The sequence below is a fragment of the Canis lupus genome, chromosome 6, assembly GCF_011100685.1.
Source record: "Canis lupus familiaris isolate Mischka breed German Shepherd chromosome 6, alternate assembly UU_Cfam_GSD_1.0, whole genome shotgun sequence".
NCBI classification, from domain to species: Eukaryota; Metazoa; Chordata; class Mammalia; order Carnivora; family Canidae; genus Canis; species Canis lupus.
The window spans coordinates 59,421,721-59,443,426 of record NC_049227.1 but is presented as its reverse complement, the minus strand read 5'-3'; the positions used below and the strand labels follow the sequence as shown (position 1 = coordinate 59,443,426).

The window sequence follows — 21,706 nt, the reverse complement described above, 5'->3', positions numbered from 1 at the left end:
AGCCTATTTTTTTTTTAGTGTATTTTTATTTATTTATTTATTTATGAAAGTCACAGAGAGGGGCCGGGAGGCAGAGACACAGGCAGAGGGAGAAGCAGGCTCCATGCACCGGGAGCCCGACGTGGGATTCGATCCCGGGTCTCCAGGATCGCACCCTGGGCCAAAGGCAGGTGCTAAACTGCTGCGCCACCCAGGGATCCCTAGCCTATTGTTTTAGGTGAAACTCTGAATCCTGATGAAAGGGCAGATGACCCTAGTGAGTAGACTTAAAATGAAGCCTTCATCTAAGATATGTTTTATAAAGTTTCTATGTACCCTCATGTCACCAGTCTACTTTGGGCCTTTGAGGAGTATAAAACAGAAATCATCTGATGATGAAAATAACTTTAAAGAGCAACTTTTCCCATTTCCATAGGATGGTGGTGGATGCCGTAAGGGTAACACTTTCCAAGTCCCCGTTGCATTTAACTAAAATATGCCTCAGTGAGGACTTTCTTGTTATCATGGTTTTGATACTTTTGATCTTCCCTAGAACTTTACTCTTGTCATCTATCACCTTGACAATTTAATGTACCATGAATTCTTGGCCATGAGAATAATATATAAGTGCCTTTCATCCTCATCCTCTTAGGTTTAAATGGGTGTGAATCTAAATGCTTTTTTAAATCATCTGGTGCCATCCAATGCCAGTTAGTAAATGAGGAACATTTCCTTTCATCTCACCATTATGGATTGTTATGATCATGTTACCTATTGATTGTTTAATAACATATCTTTTCCCACAAATAACACAGCACTGAGAGACTGTGTGTGTGTGTGTGTGTTCCTATAAGAAGCAAATGAAATATACCATGTATTTAGTCTCTCTCGTTGATCCTGGGTTATAAGTCACCAAGACCTGTGCTTAAAGGTCTCTGTCAAATAGGTTTGCTCTGATATGGAGGACATGATCTTGTGTTTCTAATCACTGCCCTGCACTGGAGACCCTTTCCAGTCCTCTAATCTTATCAGCCAAACAGACACACTAGTCCTCCTCTGCCCCCACTTGGTTCCTCTTAAAGTCCCCTCCTTCACATTTCACTGAGGACACTGACAACATATGGGTCCTCTTATCCACACAGGGGCCCTGAGATAAAGATTCAGCTAATACTGGGACTACATTTTAATTGTAAGTTTAGTAGGTTTCTAGGTTTTATCTGGAGTCTTCTGTTTAATATAAAAGGTGCTACTCCTTCTCCCTCTACAATACTGTCTTCCTTTTAAATGCTTGCATTTTTGTTATGTTTATTTTATAATTTCTACTGTTTTGGAACATCTAGCCTTTGTATAGTTTTAAAAAATTAACCCAGTATTGTTTTGTGCTCACTTATAAAAATACATAATAAAACACTCCCAACTAGAAGATTCATACCAATTAGAACTGGTAAACACAGGAACTTCACCGAAAACTTTAAAATGTCTAGTAAATGACATATAGGACAATTTGAATTAATGGAAAGGTATATGTTCTTAGCACAGAATACGAAGAGACCCAGCCCCACAAATTATTTTATGAATTAAAAGCAATATTAATAAAATTCCAATCTGATTTTTCAAGAAATTTGATAAACTCATACCAAAATTTATATGACAAGTGCTCACTTGTGGTGGTGGGGAATAGAATGCATAAAGGGATAAAAGGAAAGAAAGAGATGGAGGGGGCAGAAGAGCGAGGGAAGGAGGAAGGAAGGGGTATTGCAGGAATGATAATATATTATGCACTGAGGAATATGGATAATTCAACTTTATGCCCTTGAGGTTAACCTCTCCCTACCACACTCACACGCACACATACATACCCCCCCACCATATGAACTGATTTATTCAAATATTCTTTATAGAATATATGTCAAGTGCTCCATTTCAATCTCATCCTTTTTTTCAGTTGTAAACTTCCAAATCTCCGTGCAAACATTTCTGTTGTATTTCGCAAACTGGCAATTTCTTTCTTTCTTTTTTTTTACAAGATAGAAATTTCTTAACTCTAAATTTCATAAGCAGAATCATTAGCTGTAAGATTTCTCATCCTTTTGTTTCAGAAGCAAAAATTTAGCTGGAAGAATAACTTCTAAGTGATATAAACTCCATAAGGGGGATCCCTGGGTGGCGCAGCAGTTTGGCGCCTGCCTTTGGCCCAGGGTGCGATCCTGGAGACCCAGGATCGAATCCCACGTCGGGCTCCCGGTGCATGGAGCCTGCTTCTCCCTCAGCCTGTGTCTCTGTCTCTGTCTCTCTCTTTCTCTGTGACTATCATAAATAAATAAAAATTAAAAAAAAAACTCCATAAGGCCATACCTCATATCAGATTTATCCTATATACCCAGGATCAAGAGTAATATCGGGCAGGTGTAGGTGTAAGTGCTCAGCAGCATTTGTTCTGTGGAATGAAGAGGTGAGTGAGCAAGGAAGAGTAAATGAGGCCATTTTTGCCATGTGCTAAGTAAGGAACAGTGAGCTTCTAACAGCTAGGGAAAAGGGCCAAAACCTTTGAATCACAGAGAGAATATATCCATTTGTGAGTATCTCTCACACCATAACTTAAGAGACTGCGGCCAGTACAAGAGAGAGAAATCCACAACCCCTGTCTGTGGCCTGGTGGGAGGTATGCTGAGCCTATAGGTGAGAAGATTGGCTGGGATGTGAGAGTAGAGAGCAGATACTTGAAAGGCTGCCATGTGGAAAGTTGAAATGACTTAAACTTAGTTCACATGTCCCAGAACATCAAATAGAACCGATAACACGAGTTTTAGGAAAGAAGGTTTTGGGTCAGTATAAACCCAGACTCTCAAAAAGTCAAGAACTTTCTGAAAATGTCATGTGAAGTAGTGAGTTTTCTCTCTTCAGAGATGCCCTTCTAGAAGTGAATGGCCCAGGAATCCATGTGTCATACAAACAATGTTCCTTTGTTCTCCATGTGTAATAAATAGTCTAAGCAGTGAGGTCAGAGTGATAAAAAAAAAAGACAAGTCCCTGATAAAAAAAAAAAAACAATTTAAAATATAACATTCAATATAAGTGCTTTGTGAAAAGTAAAGCCATGTAAGGGGAGAGAGTGACAAGTGTCCTACTCTAAGTAGGGTGGTCAAGGAAGTTCTCTCTGAAAAGGTGACATTTGAATAGAATTAAAGGAACTGGTAGAGGAAGGGATGTGAGTATCTAGAGGCAGAGAATGCCAGCAAAGAAAACCCAAGAGGATAGGGTGCCAGGTCCAAAGGGAGCACAAGGAGTGTGGCCCCTTGCAGTTTTTCTTGTTTACATCCTCTTCGTCAGGCTTGACATTAGTACTAACCTAAATTGAGCATCACCACTAGTGCCCTGGAGCACGGTGCTCCCACAAATATCAGAGGTCTTAGATTTAAGCTTTCAGATTTAAGTCTGACTCATGAGAGTTAAGACAAAGAATTTAATTCTGTAGGGTTCAGAACCTAGGACCATATGAACTGCTAAAGCAGTTAGCGTGACCCTTTGTTGACACTTGAGACAGAGTGTGTTGCAGAAAATGTCAAGAGCATGTCTCATTGCTCCCACAAGTACTGACGTTACTAAGAGGCAGGATGCACGTCTGATTCATCTTTGTGCCCACCTGCATGTCTTAGACTTAACACGCACTCAAGAAATATGTTGAGTGGATGCATTAATATGCTTCAGCAGCTCTAAGAGTTCAGTGTTTGTCTTTTTTTTTTTTTTAAAGTTTTTTTATTTATTTATGATAGTCACACAGAGAGAGAGAGAGAGAGAGGGGCGCAGAGACATAGGTAGAGGGAGAAGCAGGCTCCATGCACCAGGAGCCCGATGTGGGATTTGATCCCAGGTCTCCAGGATCGCGCTCTGGGCCAAAGGCAGGCGCTAAACCGCTGCGCCACCCAGGGATCCCCAGTGTCTGTCTTAATAAAAACACTTATATGAACATGCAGCTTAAAACTGAATCATAAATTGAGGGAGGAAAGCTTTGTGTGGGTAACTGATGAGCTAATAAAAATGAGATCTTCCCCCAAAAGTAGAAAAGGCAGCCAATGGCAAATAATCTTCCTTTAGTAGTGTCAGAGATTAAACACACTTCTAGAACTGGGTAAGCATGGGGGAAGCATCATTCTTAGGATAATTAGCATAAGCCCAGTGACAAAGAAGTGAGATAGGCCCTATGTTTGAGCAACAGACTTGGGGAAAAAAAAATCCTTTGAGAATGTATTGCAATAATGTGCTAGGGAGAGACCAACACACCCTGACTTATATATGGTTATGTGCCGTCGTGTGCTAGAAAACTAGAGCCAAAATTTGTATAGAAAAAATTCCATACTCTTCTTATAGCAAAGAAACTTCCAGAAATTGAGACACCTCAGCAGAGCAAGTTATAGAAGCAGTTGGGTGAGACCAGTAGAATATATTTTACAGAACTGAAATTATGTTATGTTTTGGCCATATGTGGTTGTTTTATAATAAAATTGTAACTGACAGCCATGGTAAAAACCAGGTCTTTCTTATCCAGACAGTTGCCCATTTATTCAGATGTTGTGCAGAGAAGTATAGTGCCAGCATCCCAAAGTAAACCATATTATGGGCAATGATTAAGTTCTATAACAGTATTAATACTTGACTTTGTACCCAGTGGTTGGATTTTATGAGCTTTCCTAAGAGTCTATAAACCCCATGTTGTTTTGTGGGAAAATGGTTTCTTCATTCTAAACAACCAATTTTCAAATGGACTTTTGCGGGCTTTTTTAATGTTCATTATCTCTTTAGTATATTTTAGTTTTGCAGGGATTTTTAAAAATTAACTTGAAATTTAATACTTCTTGAGTAGTGGTGATACGTTCATAATATTGGTTTATTCTATTCTCTGAAGTTTGTGGTCCTGTACCAATTAAATTTCTTAAAAAATAAAAATACCAGAATTTCAGAAGTGTCAGTGAATTTAGAGGTGATTTAGTACAAGTTCCCATCCAATATAGAAATAAAAATTAAAGTACAGTATTTATTGAATGTTGACCAGGTGACCAGGACTAAGTTAAGTATTATAGGGAAAACAAAATAATTAAGGCTTTATCTCTGCCCCAAAGGAGCTTAAGGAATAATTGGAGAGGCAAAGTTACGTATTCATTCATCATACCATTTTATTTTATATGCTATGTTACATGCTAAGTTCTGACAACACAAAACTTGGTCTTGCCTATGAAGATGTTTACACTGTTGTAAATATAAATGTTCATATACACCCTTCTAAAATGCAAGATAATTGCTCCAGTGTGTATGTGTGTGTGTGTGTATCCATGCGTGTGTGTTCATATTTCAATGACCATTTATTGCAATGACTACAAAGGAGGAAGAACAGTTAAGACTATGTGGGGAAATCAAGTTTGTCAATATTTTTTATACAATTTAAATTATATTCCTAAGAGAAGAAAGTTTATGGTGTGTTACGAACAATAAGATTTGTAAAGCAAAATAAAATTTAATGTATATGCACTTGGAAGATTCTAGCAAATAAAGACTCTTAGGGTTTTTTTGATGTAACAGCACTTTTTCTTCCTAAAGAATAAAGGCTTTTAAATATTCATAGTGACTTTTCATGTAATGGCAAGTTCTAAAGATTAGGTTTCCTAAGAAGTAAACTATGCTAACTGGCAATATTGGGGGCAGCTATTTTAAAATTAAGCTGATGTCTCCCTCCTCAAAGTATATTAGTCCTTAAGAGCTGGGGTGATTCTTTGCACAGATGCCTAAAGCTAAGGCTCTGAAACTTTAAGTTCAAAATGTTAGCTTATGTTTTGGGATGTTGATGTTAACTTTTAAAATGTAGATGCTGTGGTGATATGTGGAATTGTTGAATCACTATATTATACACCTGAGATTAATAGAACATTGTATGTTAACTGGAATTAAAATAAAAACTTAGTTTAAGGAACAGCTGGGTGGCTAGCTGAGTGAGTGACTGGCTCTTGGTTTTTCGGCTTAGGTCATGATCTCAGGGTTGTGGGATCGAGTCCTGCATCAGGGCTGCTCACTTAACTCAGACTCTACTTGTGATTCTCTCTCTCCTCTCCCTCAGCCCTCCCCTGCTTGTATGTGCTCTCTCAAATAAATAAATAAATCTTTAAAAAATAAAATAATTTTCTAAAAGAGGAAGAAAAAAATAAAATGTAGGTGCTAGATCATTGGACTCAAAAATGCTTAATGCATGATGAGAAAATGTAGAGATCTTCTGGATCTCTTCTGACTCACTTTTGTGCATGATTGTATTGGTTAGTCACTTAATTTTATATTTTTAGAAATTCTGCACCATCAACCACAAGTCTTTTGTCTAATAAACAGGCCATCAATTACATCATCATTTTACCTTGTAAGAAACCTCATATGCTTACTGGAGATGCAAAACCTGGGTTGATTTTTATAATTTCAACTACATCAAGTAAATTCAAAGAGAAAAATTAAATCCTTCCTCCAAACTTCAAACAGAAAACATGAACTCTTTCATAGATTTTTAGGTAAAACACATTGCTTTTCTGAGCCTCAGTCTTATTAAATGAGCAGGATAGGCATCATTTCCTTTTTACAGTTTATTGTGAAAAAAGTGGTGGTAAAATAGAAATGTATTCTTTTTAGTCTCTTTAATGATAGACTTCAAATGTCTTCATCTGGTGCATTTCCTTAAAGCCCTAAGTGTGATTAGTCAGGTTCTCTGGTAAACAGGCTGAGAAAGGTCTAAGATAAAGGACCAAATGCTCAGTTCTTCCCTCTCCCAGAGGGCCTTACAAGACCTGGGTAGAGGACAAAACCAGGCAAAAGAATATTTGATGAAAGCTCAGCTCTGGCCCCAAAGTCACTCTGTCCATCTCCTGGTGAGCTAAGCCAGACATCAGGTAAGTCACAAGGCCTTCCTTTGCCTAAGCACTGAAGGCTGTGTGATCTGGACAAGAAGGGGGTGGGGGCACCTCAAGAAGCTGGCTTATCCTCTTTCCCTGCACTTTAATCTCTGCCTACCCAGAGTGAGAAAGGGGACACTCAGGCAAGGAAGAGACCGAGGGGAAAGGGAGAGTGGGGGAGGGGAAGAGGAGATTGCTAATTCACCCTAAAGCCAGGGGGAGAGCTTGTGTGAGCCATCCTCCCCAGGCCCTCCTAGGACATGGTCCATTTCCAAGAGAAAGGCAGCTCCAGACCCATCATATCACACCAGCTTCAAGATAGAAAAGAGACTTCAAAGTGGTGACTCCTGAGGGAAGCTCTAATGAGAGAGGCCTGACAAACTAATCTTGAGAGCTCCTGCCACTTGAACCCAGAGCCTTCACACCTTATGAGCACCTGGGTTCACCACTTTTCCTTTAATGCTACCATTAGCGCTATTTCTTCTAGAGAGAAGGAAGGGGGAACAAAGAAGAGTCCTGGGTTCTGCCCAGGGTTCAACCATCTAGACGAGTCAGAGAAAGATCTGTAACTGAAATTGACCCTATGTGGTAAAAGACCTATTTGCCTGGAATGTGTGGAAACTTTCTTATACAAATTCATGATATTTCTGGAGTCCAGATAGGTTAGCCTCCAAAGAGCATGAGGATGTCCTACCATCCAACGAACCTAAGTGACTAAGGATTGCCCTGAGTCTTGCCTTACCTGCAAGCCTTCTGCAGTGTCGCAACAGGTACAGGTATTCTCTCTTAGAGACGTACTAGCTTTTCCTTCACGTAAGATTGACCACAGCCTTGGTTTCATTCTTTGGCTTGCTGAGTGCTGTAGCAATTTATTCTTTGATTATTAGAGTAAATTTCTAAAATTAATCATTTTTTAAAAAAAATCCTTTCGGTGCAGTTTTTTGTTTGCATGTTTGTGTGCTTGCCTTGTTTAGAATTATGCATCTTTGTGGGGCTTGTACATGGTCTAGCTAGTCCAGAGGAGCTATGTTCCTCTTTGGACGCCACCAATTTCTTTCATCTTACTCCCGTTCACAGATTTATCGGTGAACTGCAGGATGTCCAGGGATAAGTCAGTTGAGTACAGAACAAGATTTTAGTGCCTGGAAATTGCTTCAAAAAGAGCTTTCCCTTCATTATTTCAAGAGCATAATTATAAATATTTTAAATTCCTTAGGCAACTGAAACAAACTGTCTCTATTATGAATCATTAGCTGTCGGTTCCTAATGTTTAACCATAGTTTTTTTATATCCACTAAATTTTCTCACATGGTTTTTGACTTTGAAATGCTTTCCACTTAAATCTTAAATTGCCATGAATCAAATAATTCACTAGTCCACTTGGCTTATGGAAAAATGCCATGAAGCAAAATGAAAACAGTTTTGAATCAGTTCCACTGCCTTATTTAAAATTTCTTTTCTTCTAATTCCTTTTGTGTCCTGGAGCAGCTGGCCTCCAAAGGAGAAGAAAACACAATGTAGATAATGCTAAGTTACAGGAAATGAGAGCATCCTTGATGTCTGGAAAGCCTCAAGCTAACCAGAGGTTAAAAAAATTAACATTTGGGGTGCCTGGGTGGCTCAGTCAGTTAAGTGACCAATTCTGGATTTCGCCTTGGGTCATGATCTCAGGATGGTGAGATCAAACCTTTAGTTGGGTCTCGCACTGACTCTGGAGCCTGCTTAGGATTCTCTCTCCCTCTCCCTCTGCACCCCCGCCTCGCCCCCACACACAGACATGTACTCACAAACGCATGCAGGTGCGCACTCTAAAAATGAATAATTATAAAATAACATTTATAGTGTGTGTAGTCATCCTTACCCTCGGAAAGTCAGTGTGTTTGTATTTACAGTGATAGAGGAATCACCTTTATTAAGGGAAGTGTCAAATGTAGACATGATCCTAAAGCAGATGTGCTGGTTTCCTTTTAATTTAGGAATAAATAGATGGTGCCTAAGAGTAAGCACTAAGCTCGGGCTTTAGGAATCAGTAGGCAGACATCACTGGGCAATTTGGAAGATGTGTGTGAAACGAATTGGTTCATCTCAGAGGAAGGTAGCGAGAAGCCAAATATTTCCAGATGTTCACTGGCATCTGATTTTATAAAATTGTGCACTTGCCGTTGTTGTGGTTTGCTTCCCTGGGTGGGAAAATGTGTTTGTTTATCCACCTCATATTTATTGCAAAGCTATTTCCTGCCGGGCAGGGTTAGTAGGATGAGGCCACTTTTAAAAAGCTTCCTGGTCTAGGAGGTAAAATGATGAGCAATGATGCCGTGTTTCCTTAGGTGCTGTGATAGGGGGCACACCAGGGCTTAAAAGACTGTTGCAGTTCTGCTTCGCCTTAATCCTCCTCCTGTATAGTAATGACTTGGGAAACTATGCTGTAACTTTTTCAGTGTTTAATTCTTCTACCAGACTAACGGCATTTTATTCTCTCAAGCACAGAGATTTCTGATAATGCTTAACTCTAGAAGATGTGCTTGATGCCTGGGTTTTAGTCATGTACAGATGACTCTCTTTTTTACTCTCTGGCTATACCCTTCCTCCGTACACAGTATGTTCCCTGTCCATCATATAAGTTTGGGTTTGTTTGTTTGTTTGTTTGTTTTTGGAGATTGTATTTACTTATTTGACAGAGAGAGAACAAGCAGTGGGGAGGGGCAGAGGGAGAAGCAGACTCCCCGCTGAGCAGGGAGCCAGATGTGGGGGCTCAGTCACAGGACCCTGGGATCACGACCTGAGCTGAAGGCAGATGTTTAACCGACTGAGCCCCCCAGGCGCCCCCATCATGTAAGTTTTAAGCACCATCCTTTAGGAGAAGTCAGGCGCCGTGCACATGGCAGTCAGGGAACCCCACACCCTCGCAGCCTGTGTTCCCACTTCCCCTTGAGACAGGCGCTGGCTTGTGCTGATGAGAGGGATGCCGTGTGTGGTGCTTGGGGATGTCTGTGTTTGTGCTCCAGTGGTCCCTGCCCCCCAATCCGCGCACACTGGCCTCGGAGAACAGCAACACGTGTGAATCAGACATTTGCTGAGAATGAAAGCATTTAGATGGTCACCCCCTTTAAAACCACCTTTCTACCTTTTTCAGTTCTTTTTCTTTCTTATCAAGATTTGTTTGTACTTAAGGTATTTCCGGGGGTTAGCCCTGAAACAACTCTGCATTTTCGGAATGAATCCTGTCACTGCTGGAGGCAAATGCTGTCTCTTGAGAGTAGGTGCTTTATCTTCTAGCACCTTGTTTCTGGGAGAGTGAGTTTGTTCATTAACTGATAACTTAGAGACATGAAAATTAACTTCCTTCCCTTGCATCTCTATCCCTCCTCCCAGGAGAAATGAGTGTACCTCAGAGAGGAAGAGCCACACTCGATCTCTGGCATCTTTTCTCTTGCTCTTCCCAAGTGTAGCCCTGTGTCCCTGCCTCTGGAACCTTGAGGTTCTGACCTTACCCTCCCATAACCTATTCAAGCCAGTAGCTTCAGAGTCTAAATGAAGGTGCTCCAACCCCAAGAAGCCTCCCCTGCCCACTCTAAGCTTGGTAACTCAACTTACCACACCCTTCACTTGGCGTTTATAGTGCCTTGTGTGCTCCCCTGTTTGGCTTTTCTTATGGCTCTTTGTGTCTCTCCAGTAGAGTTGGAAGTGCTTTTAGAACAGCAACCCTTGGTTATGCCTCCTTGATTTTCCTACGATGCTTAGCATAGAGTAAGATATTCAAGAAGTTTTAGTTGATAAAATGAATACTACTCTATCCTTAGTATCTCTGAACAAGCCCTGGGGGATAGGTCTTTAGGATCTGTTTCTTGCTAGGTCATTCTTGGGTTTGGAGAGATTCTTTTGATCTTCAGATTGGGGGCAAATCTGGATGGTTAGCTGCAGGGAGGATAGAACCCTTTGGAATCAGCTGTTATGTGAATCTGTGGGGTGGAAGAGGATAAGGTTAATCACCTTTATATTGGCCCATCTACCTTTTTGTACCTGCTGTCTACCTGTTTGTAACTAGGCCATAACCAAGTGCAAGCACAATCTCTTTAGGGACACCTGGGTGGCTCAGTGGTTGAGCGTCTGCCTTTGGCTCAGCTCATGATCCTGGGGTCCTGGGATCGAGTCCTCCATTGGGCTCCCTGCATGGAGCCTGCTTCTCCCTCTGCCTGTGTCTCTGCCTTTCTCTGTGTGTCTCTCATGAATAAATAAATAAAATCTTAAAAAAAAAAAAAAGAAATAAAAAAGCACGATCTCTTTAAAGGATCAACCACAATCTAAAGAATGTGCTTGGATCACAAGTTAGCATATTGGAATGACACCTGCCATTTTATCATATGCAGCAAATTTTCTCACTTTTTTCAGTTATAATATAGTCATAACTATGACTCAAAGTCTAAACTAAGAAATAATTTTGGTGTTCTAATATATAGAAAAAGAGTAATGGACTTAATTGTTGAGGAGGTGAGAAAATACGTATCTCATATGCTGTTGTTGGGAGATGTATAAAGACATTCAGCCTTTTTTTTGTTGGGGAGAGGAATTTGGCATGACAGGTGTATCTTGTTTGGCACTACCCAAGTGATGCTGATTCTTCATAATGTTCATCCTGAGACTAAATTTTTATAATAAAATACACACACTCACACATTCTTCTGGAAAAGATACCAAAGCAAGTGTTAATACTTCAAAACACTCCCTCTGCTCAATGTACATAGCCATGATAAAGCATAAAAAGAGATTTTTAAAATGCATACATGGACTCAAAAACAGGACAGGAATGGAAAATGAGTGGGGCCAAAGCAACTGCCGGCTGTTAGCCAAAAGCAGGCAGTAGCAGCCAGGGGCTCAGTTCCTGCCAGTAAGGGGAGCTAAAAATGCACAAAACAAGATAAGAGCCTGGTCACTGTTGGAAGCCAAAGGGCCCCCGCTCCTGAAAGGAAGCTGAAAAGAATGACAAGTAACTGGATAGTGGGCTGGTGCTTCTGAGGAAATCGTGCCTTCTAAGCAGGAGCTAAGCCAGCCCGCCTGCTCTTTCCCACCCGGATCTGTGAGACCCTGACATAGGGCTGGAACAGCAGGATACCACGATAAGGGCCAGTGGGAGGCTGGGGGGGCTGGGGGTTGGGTGCAGGAAACCACAAGAGTGCACTAGGGATGGTGGGAGACAATCTCCATTTCAGAACCAGCCTACCCCCCAGAGCACAGGAAGAGAATAATGCTGAGAAGGCTCTCAACAAAATTTGCCCGTTGGAACACTGATTCACTTGAGTGAAACTGCATTTTGAAACATATAATGAAGTTCAAATAAATATACATACAGTGGTCAAAGAGATAAGGATAGGATATTTAAAAATGGATAGATATGACAAGAGAGCAAGTGGATATAAAACATTTGGATGGGGGATCCCTGGGTGGCGCAGCGCTTTGGCGCCTGCCTTTGGCCCAGGGCGCGATTCTGGAGACCCGGGATCGAGTCCCACGTCGGGGTCACGGTGCATGGAGCCTGCTTCTCCCTCTGCCTGTGTCTCTGCCTCTCTCTCTCTCTCTCTGTGTGACTATCATAAATAAATAAAAATAAAAAAAAAAACAAACATTTGGATGGTTGAGTGGCTCAGTGGTTGAGAATCTACCTTTGGCTCAGATCATGATCCCAGGGTCCTGGGATCGAGTCCTACTCTCTGCCTATGTCTCTGCCTCTTTCTCTTTGTCTGTCATGAATAACATCTTTTAAAAAAATTTAGAAACTTTGGAAATAAAAAAGTCACTGAATTTAAAAATATGAAAAATAAGACTATGCTCAGCTGCAAAAGAAGTAATGAATTAGGTAAGAGTCCCAGAGCCAACCACAGAGAGAGGTGAGGATTAGAAAGCACACATACACCCGTGGGTGATCGATTGAGAGGCTCTAACGTATGTCTAATAGGAATTACAGGAAGAAAAATGGAAGAAATGATGGAGCAAGTGTGGAGGCAATATTTAAAGAAATTTTGCTGAATGTTCCAAAATTAAATAAAGTTGAGTCCTTAGTTACAGATACTGAGCAGGATTAATCTACATCCATTCAAAATTACAGTGAAATTGTAGAAGATCTGGGATTAAAGACAAAATCTTGAGAGCTTCCATAGAGAAAGATAGATTGCCTACTAGAGGACAAACTCGAGGTGACAGCAGGCTTCCCAGCAGTGAAAATAGAGGCCAGAGGAAGACAGGATAGTATTCTAAAATGCTGAAGGGAAATGGCTGTCAACAGCGGATTTTATAACTTTCTAAACTATTATTCAAGAATGAAAGCAATAGAAACGTGTTCAGATGCAGAAGGGATATGAGCTTCCTATCCACAAACCTTTGGTAAAAGAATTATTAGGGATATACTTCAACCAAAAGGAAAATGAACCCAGAGAAAAGATGCAGGAAGTAAGAAAACTGGTGAGGGCATGATTTGCTAAATCTATAAATAAGCTCAACCAACTGTACGTCTTTCTTTCTTTTTTTTTTTTTTAATGTGTGTTTCAGAGAAGAAAACTACAACAAACCCCAAGAACAACAAAATGAGATGGTTAGTGGGTAGTTCAAACATGCTTGGAGCAGGGTAACAATGCTGAAAACTTTAAACGCCTGTGTTTTAAGAAATTATAGGTAGCCTCTTTCTAGACGTTACTAACCAAGTGAGGCGGGGTGGGAGATAGGAGGTGTGGAAAATGTTATCAGTGCAGCAGAAGGCAGGAAGAAGGAAGGAAAAGGATATATTAAAAAAATACAGAAATCCACACACCAGTAAATATCCAAATATGAGTGAACAAAATAATGTAATAGATTAAATTCACTGTAAAAAGAAAGAGATGATTAGTTTGGATTTTTAAAAAATTCATAAAAGAGACACCTAATGAGGCACCTGGGTGGCTCAGTGGTTGAGAATCTGCCTTTGGCCCAGGTCATGATCCCAGGGTTCTGGGATCAAGTCCTGCATTGGGCTCCCCACAGGGAAGCCTGCTTCTCCCTCTGCCTATGTCTCAGACTCTCTCTGTGTCTCTCATGAATAAATAAATAAAATCTTTTAAAAAGAGAGACCTAAAAAATAAAACAAGATTGTAGACAAGGATGCAAAATAGATGAAAGAACAATATATTCTTTTTGAAAAACTGGTGAGGTACTTAATATTAGGTGTCATTTAGTCCTGCCATCTTCAGGAATATACTCTTTATCAAAACAAGATATATCTTTGAGTTTTAAAACCTGCATAAATACCTGTAATCATCATCACAAACAGGATACCGAAGAATCTCAGTACCCCGAGGAATTCCCTGGTGCCAAATCTTTGCAGAGAATCCCTGACAACCACCCATCTGTTCTCCGTCCCCTGTGGTAGAATGCTGTGTAAAGTCAGACGGCTTGCAATTTTTTGACACTCACATTGGTTTCAATAGAAAAATGCCCTAAATGCATGTCATCATTGGGATGTTTTTAGTAAATTATAGCATATCCACAACTATGAATTCTATGGTCCTTAAAATGAAGTAGAGCCCTATGTACCAACGTGTTAAGGTCTTCAGGACATAGAATGAGAGGGAAAAGCTCAGGAAAGAGTCACATGGAAGATTCCATGTGTTTTTATGTCCTGTTTATGAAAATGCACAGGTGACAGACCTGGAAGAGTGTGCTCCAGACCTACCAGGGCTTACTAAGGAATGGCACAAGGGAGGGAAGGAAGAAACGAGGACTCTACCATCTGTGTTAAAAAAAAAAAAAAAAAAGTTTGTGCTAGCAAATAATAAAAATACTTGGGCATAACTTAACACCAGTGTCCAAAATCTATGTGAGGAAAGCTGTAAGACACTCTTGAAAGGCATAAAATTGGATGGGAACAAATGGAAACACACCGCGGGAGAGGAAGGATCAATGCCGTAAAGACATTAGTTCTTCTTAAACTAGTTTATAAATGTAATGTAATTCCAACAAAAATACCACCAAGGTGGGTTGTTGGGTTTTTCCCCGCCTCCCCTTCTGGATCTAGATGAGTTGATTATAAAATTCATTGTGAAAGGCAAGCAAGAGTTTTTTGAACAGTTACCACACTGATTCCTGATTAGTTGTCTTTCCCGTGTGCTTGACCTTGAAGGGCTCCTTGTTCTTGGTATCCCTAAAACCTACTGTCTGACGTACAGTGGGTAGGCCAGCGTGGTTGACTTCTCCTGACGCACACGACTACAGCTCTCTCGGCCTACTGCTCCGGTCAATGTCATCTCTATCTCTGGCATGTAAGCGATAAGCTGGCACTTAACTTAGGTTGCTCTGTCTTTGTTATTTCAAGCAGCTTCTCTGAAGCTAAGTGGTTTGGTTTTGTTCTGTTTTGTTTTAACCTCAGCTCTTTGGTGTCTCTTTCATGCAAATGTGATGCTTTTTCAACTTGGTATACCCCAGGTGGGTTCTGCTTTTCACTGCGTTGCTTTTCTGGAAATCGTCTAAATGAAGTAGATCTTATTTTTACATTATAATAGTGGATGTTAGAATTCTGACAAAGTACTGAGAATCAAATAACTATCATCAAAGCCATATTATGCAACCAAAGATGTAGGCATGACCATTAATGATTTAAAATAATGAAAACTAGGGTTAAAAGTTTCTAATTTTGCATTGATTGTGTGAGGCGTATTTCACTTAAAAATGCATCTCCTTGCTTATATAAATTCGACAATTATGCTCTTAAATAGTTGATTTCTTTTCCTAGATCTGAGCAGCACTTCAGGCATAGTTTGCCTGGGTTGTTACCTTTATTTAGGGAGCTTGAATTTTTGCATTCTTTGTCTCAAAAATGCACTGAGCTCCATATTTTCCCCCTATAAACAGCTGTTATGTTGTCTCGAAATAATTTACAAGTGAGAATTTATGAATGCAAATTTTACTGAGCCCATTTCTGCAATCCCTTAAACCCTTGGGTTTCTTTTCCAGAAACATTGCCTAGATATTATCACAGTGATGGGACGATTTGGCATGTATATCTTTATTCCTCTGGGGCATTGAACTGTAAGGCCTTAAGGAGCATTTTATATATTTGTCACCTAGACATCAGTTGCTCCTGAAGATCTAGAACATGATGGATCAAATTCCAGTCTGTGGCCCTATGGCCGTCTCCAAGGTCTAGGGACTCCTGGAAGGATTTGGTTCTTTTTTTTTTTTTTTTTTAAGGTTTTATTTATTTATTCATGAGAGACATACAGAGAGAGAAAGGGACAGAGACACAGGCAGAGGGAGAAGCAGGCTCCATGCAGGGAGCCTGACGTGGGACTCGATCCCGGGACTCCAGGATCACACCCTGGGCTGAAGGCCCGCACTAAACCACTGAGCCACCCGGGCTGCCCAAAGATTTGGTTCTTATGGTCCTTGTTCCTGTTTCCATGGAAATGGTTTGGATTATAGATTTTTACTATCCCAGGCAAATTCTCCCTGTCTGTACAATTTTGATCCCAGCAGGAAATTTTGTTCCTTTTTGTTGTGATTTTTCTGAAATTTACTTATAAAAGCTGTGTGTGTGTGTGTCTGTCTCTGTGTCTGTGTGTGTGTCTTGGGTCTACGTAGCAGATTTTACCAAAGTTTTGGGCAAGACTAAAAGATACTTATATCTCAAAATAGAAATAATGACTATATATTCCAGCCTCCTAACATGTTGCCTGACCTATTTTCTTTGATTCTGGCCCCTCTGCTCTGCTGACTCACCTCCTCCCACCTCCAGGCCTGTTCATCCCAATATAGAGGAGGGTCAACCATCTTCGTTGCCATGGCTTCACCTGACCTTTGCTGTCACTGACTCACCTTATTCTGTATCCTACCCCTCCCGGCTCCCAAACCAAGTTAGACATTTTCCTTAACACAGATGATTTTTTTATTCAAGAATTATCCTCATATCTGCCTCGAGGATAGTAACTTTCTCACTTTGTTGTATTTTGGATTGGATTCTCTTGTTTGTCCTGCTTTTTCCATTTTTTTCCTCTCCCTGACCCCATGTCCCTCCCCATCCAGTCTATCCCTTTTCCTGCCCAAACACACATCTAGCACCTACTCCCAAACCCTTTTCCTCCAAAGGCATTCTCAAAGGCTTGCCTCTGGATGAAAAGGGTGAAATTCCTCTACATTGTTGATGCATTGTGGTGTGTGTGTGTGTGTGTGTGTGTGTGTGTATGTGTGTGTGTGAGAGAGAGGGAGAGAGAGAGAGAGAGAGAGAGAGAAAGAGAGAGAGAGCTGGTGGTGAGCAGAAGGGGGGCTTCCTCCCTGCTCACCCCCCAGGCAGACCAGCAGCCTGGAACCCTGATACTCCTTTGAAATTCGTGTTGCAGCCTTTCTGTAAGGCTTGTTTGGTGCTCTAACCTTTAAATTACCGGATAAAGTTAAAGAGAAGTGAGGTATATAGGTTAACTAACAAATTTCTCAAAAAAGCAGGAAAGATGAAACAAAAAAGATTTCAAGTTCTTACGAGCTGCTGCTTCTTACAAAGATACCACAGAATACCTGAGCTGTTTGTTGTGGTTCTTGCTGCTGTTTTAGGGAGCCTGGCTGCCTTATTTTTGTCTGTCTTTCCCTTTTTTACTGTCCCTTTGAGAATGCAGATCCTTCTCCCAGTTCTCAAGGCTGCAATGCTCAGAAGCACCCTGTGTGTTGAACGTGCGGGGCCACTTCCTGCCTCCACCCTGTGGCCATCTCACGCTCAAACCCTCCCGTCTGCTCTTGCAGGTGGACTCCTTACCTGCGCTGTTCCTTTTCTTAGACCTGAATTAGGCGACCTGCCTGCGTCCCCACTCTCTGGGAATTCTCCTCTGAGCTGTGTCTCTGCTGGAGTCTTCTGTTTTTAAAAAAGAAAAAAAGGGGGCACCCAGGTGGCTCAGGGGCTGAGCATCTGCCTTCCACCCAGGGCGTGATCCTGGAGACCCGGGATCGAGTCCCATGTCGGGCTCCTTGCACGGAGCCTGCGTCTCCCTCTGCCTGTGTCTCTGCCTCTCTCTCGTGTCTCTCATGAATAAATAAATAAAATATTTTTAAAAAATAAAAATGAAAAAAATTTTAAAAAGGATTGTATTTATTTATTTGAGAGAAAAGAAGAGGAGAGAGCACAGAGGCAGAGGACGAGCAGACTCCCTGATGAACTGGAAGCCCCCATGCAAGGCTCCACCCCAGGATCCCAGATCAGGGCCTGAGCTGAAGGCAGAGGCTTAACCGACTGAGCCACCCAGGTGCCCCTGCTAGAATCTTCTTAGGAAATGTTCTCTCAGCAGCAGGAGCACCTATTGTTTATAGGAACTGAATTCCAGCGTTTTTTCTACTCTGTGCTCACTTCTGATTAGTTAACAGCTGCTGGAACCGTCCTTCTCCTCCTGGGCTTTAAGTGAGCACGTTTAAAAAATTCTGTCTTCGTGAAGACCGAAGGGGAAATCTGGCATCAGGAGACTGAGAGGAACTGAGGGAGATCAGCTCTGTCCCCCTCCCCTGCGCTGGGCTGTTCTCTGAAGCCCTCCTCGCAGAAGCCTGGTGAAATGAGAAGCCGCGTGCAGTGGTAGGAGGACAGAAGTCAGGTTCATATTCCTGTGCTACCGGGACGCCTGGGTGGCCCAGTGGTTGAGCATCTGCCTTCAGCTCAGGTCGTGATCCTGGAGTCCTGAGATCGAGTCCCGCATTGGGCTCCCCAGGTCTCTGTGTCTCCCATGAATAAATGAATAAAATCATTAAAAATAATAATAATATAAATCAAAAAATAACTTCCCGCACTACCATTTCCTGGCTATGTGAACTTGGACACGTTATACACATTCTCTGAACCTGAGTTGGTCTTTTCCTTTTGCAGAATGGGGAGAACGGCAGGTGCTAGCCAGGCAGGTTCCTTTGTGCGGAATATAAAAAGGTACCCCCACCTTGTGACCATAGACAGCCGCAAGAGGATGGGGCTTCTATCCCGCCGCGGGGAGTACAGCAGGACTTCAGCGCACCCCTGCCCCTTGCTTGGCACCCGTGTGCAGCGCATAACCTGAAGCCCCAGAAAGGCAAGCTCCAGACGTCCGTCGTCTTCCACCGTTAGGAGCAAGCTGGGGAGGTGCAGGCCGGGCCACAGGCCAGGGTGTCTGCCCGGGTGCTTGGCAGGGAGTTAGCACTTGAAGAAGGTGCCTGGCTGCCTTTTTACCTTCTAACTGATTTTCCTTGCACAAACCAATTCTTCTGTGTTTTCGTCACAACGCTGAAGATGCCACCTTAACACCAGCTCACAGGTGTCACTCTTGGCAAAGGTGCTCAGGGAGGCGCTCCCTTCCCCTGCTCATCTCCAGCCCCTACCTTCTGCTTACTTTGCAGACTTGTTGGAGCATAAAAGGAGACCGTGAATGGGAAAACATCCAGAACATGACCCCAGACACTGAATTGCTTACTTCTCTTTCTCCTGTATTCCTTCAGGGTAGTCTGGCATTTGTCTAGACTTCCTCCTGCTATTTTCTATTCCAGGGGTTTCCGAGGTAGAGTCCTTGACACCCCCTCCACCAGAAATGCAAAGGATGCTGCGTTGAGATGTGAGATAAAAACGAAAACTTTTAGTTAGACAGGCACACCTCATTTTATTGCACTTCCCTTTATTGCACGTTGCAGATGCTGTGTTTTTCACAAATGGAAGGTTTCTGACAATGCTGCATCGAGCAAGTCTATTGACTCGATTTTTCCAACAGCATTTGTTTCATGTCTCAGTGTCACATTTGGGTGATTCTTGCAATGTTTGAAACCTCTTCATTAGTATTATATTTGCTATGGTGATCTGTGACTAGTGATTATGACCTGCTGAAAGCACAGATGACGGTGTACATTTTTTTTTGACACTTTTGCCCTCTTAATAGACTACAGTCTAATGTAAATGTAACTTTTCTCTGCATTGGAAAACCAAATATATCATTTGACTTGCTGTGTTGCAATATCTGCTTTATTGTGGTCCTCTGGAACTGAACCTGCAATATCTTCAAGGTATGCCTGTATTTATTTTAAGCTTCAAGGGAAAGGAATTATGCTTTTCTAATATTTCACATATGGATTGACAATACTTTATGGATGTAATTATGAATAAGACATACATATACTGAGTGGGCACGCTCAGCATTTTTTCTCTGACATAGGTAAGTGATAAAAACACTTGAAGACCACTGCTCTGTTCTCACATCTCTGTAATCACTGATTCTATAAATGCAGTCACGTGTGTGATTTCTTGTTGCTTCTTCTGATTGACATAGTAAGTAATTGCTCCCTGCTTTATCTTCCAGGACAGAGCGTTTATAACTGTTTTATAGTTATAAACTCTTTTATAGTGAGATTTCCTTTCTTCCCCTAACCTCATTTCTTTCATTGTTATTTGCGTACAGTATTGAAGAAGTGAGCTCTTTTCCTAGGGCATAATTTGCATAAGGAAATTTGTTACTTATGATAAAGTCAGATTGGGATCTTTTTGGTTTAATTCTAGAAATGCAGTAAAATAAAATAGGAAAATGAGCTCTGGGTCCAGGTGGCCTGAGCAAGATGGCATTAGCTAGTAACTTAACCTTTCTGGGCCTTGGTCTCCTCATCTATGAAATGGGAGTAATAAGAGTACCTGCCTCATCAGATTCAGGTGACAATTAAAAGGATGAATACCCGTGATATTTTTAGGATAGGGTCAGTTGCATATTAAACATAGTAGTTTTCTGTTGTCAGCGGTATAATCACTATCCTTACCTTTGCCCCCAGGATGGGCAACACACCAGACATATGCAATTCAGAACTGGAAGTTCCAGTGTTGGTTCTGGGTTCATTCATTTTTCTCAGCAGACACATGCTGGTGGTCTCCTTTGCATTGGGCACTCTGCTCCATGTTGGTTGCTCCATTCCATTGTCAGACCTTGTACTTCTGTCTGCTGGGCTGTATCTCTCCGGTCACCAACTTGTGATCACATTCCCCTGCCACAGTGGCCCACTTTGCAATGGATTCAATTTCTGCTTCTATAATCGATATAAAGGACTTTGCTATTTGTTAGCAAAATCGCTAAATGTTTTGTTGTTGCTGAATCACTGAAAGCTATGGATTTCCAGCCATTTGACATTTTAAGGTACAAGTAGATTTTCCCTGCATTATTGATTCCACATGTTACTGCTGTCAATTCCTTGGCTATTATTTTCCCTCTGAACTGTTTGTTTATTGTTCCTAGGGACAGTTTTTCCAGGTTGTTCAAAGAGTATTTGGCCTCATACTCCTTCATCTTTAAAAAGGATGCACTCTCAGGGTGCCTGGGTGGCCCAACAGGTCACGGGTATATGCCTTCAGCTCAGGTCATGATCCCAGAGTCCTGGGATCGAGCCCTGCATTGGGCTCCTTGGTCAGTGGGGAGCCTGCTTCTCCCTCTCTCTCTTTGCTGCTCCCCCTGCTTGTGCTCTCATGCTTGCTCTCTCTCAAATGAATAAATAAAATCTTAAAAAAAATAAAATAAAAAGGATGCATTCTCTCTTACCCAAAAAGCAGTGTTGTGAGACTATTGAACATTCTTAGGATTTACTGGGTGGTTGTTGTTGTTGTTGTTTTCGACAAATTGAGATATTGCTGGAAGGATAAAAGTTTTCAATGTAACATTTTGTGTGAAAAGCCAGCAAGTTGAAACCTAATTATTTTACTATGGAGCAGAGAGATGAAATGGTTTTTATAAAAGCTTAGTGAATTCCCATTTTATGAAGGCCATTTGGATCCATCTATGCATGCAGTCCAGGATATGGGCAGAAAGTAAAGGGGAAATGATAAAGAC

General features: G+C 41.5%; 1 protein-coding gene across 3 annotated transcripts in view; it reads left to right on the top strand.

The window, feature by feature from the left end:
• Window positions 1–21,706, top strand: part of LRRC8C (leucine rich repeat containing 8 VRAC subunit C) — an 84,506-nt gene that overhangs the window by 55,849 nt on the left and 6,951 nt on the right. Inside the window, exon 1 of one of the 3 annotated variants that reach the window (XM_038541442.1) lies at window positions 15,158–15,181. The exons of the other annotated variants lie outside the window; for them this stretch is intronic. The gene's annotated coding sequence lies outside the window, so the exon portion shown is untranslated. Of the gene's footprint in view, window positions 1–15,157; window positions 15,182–21,706 lie in introns of those variants that run through there. 3 annotated transcript variants of the gene reach the window in all.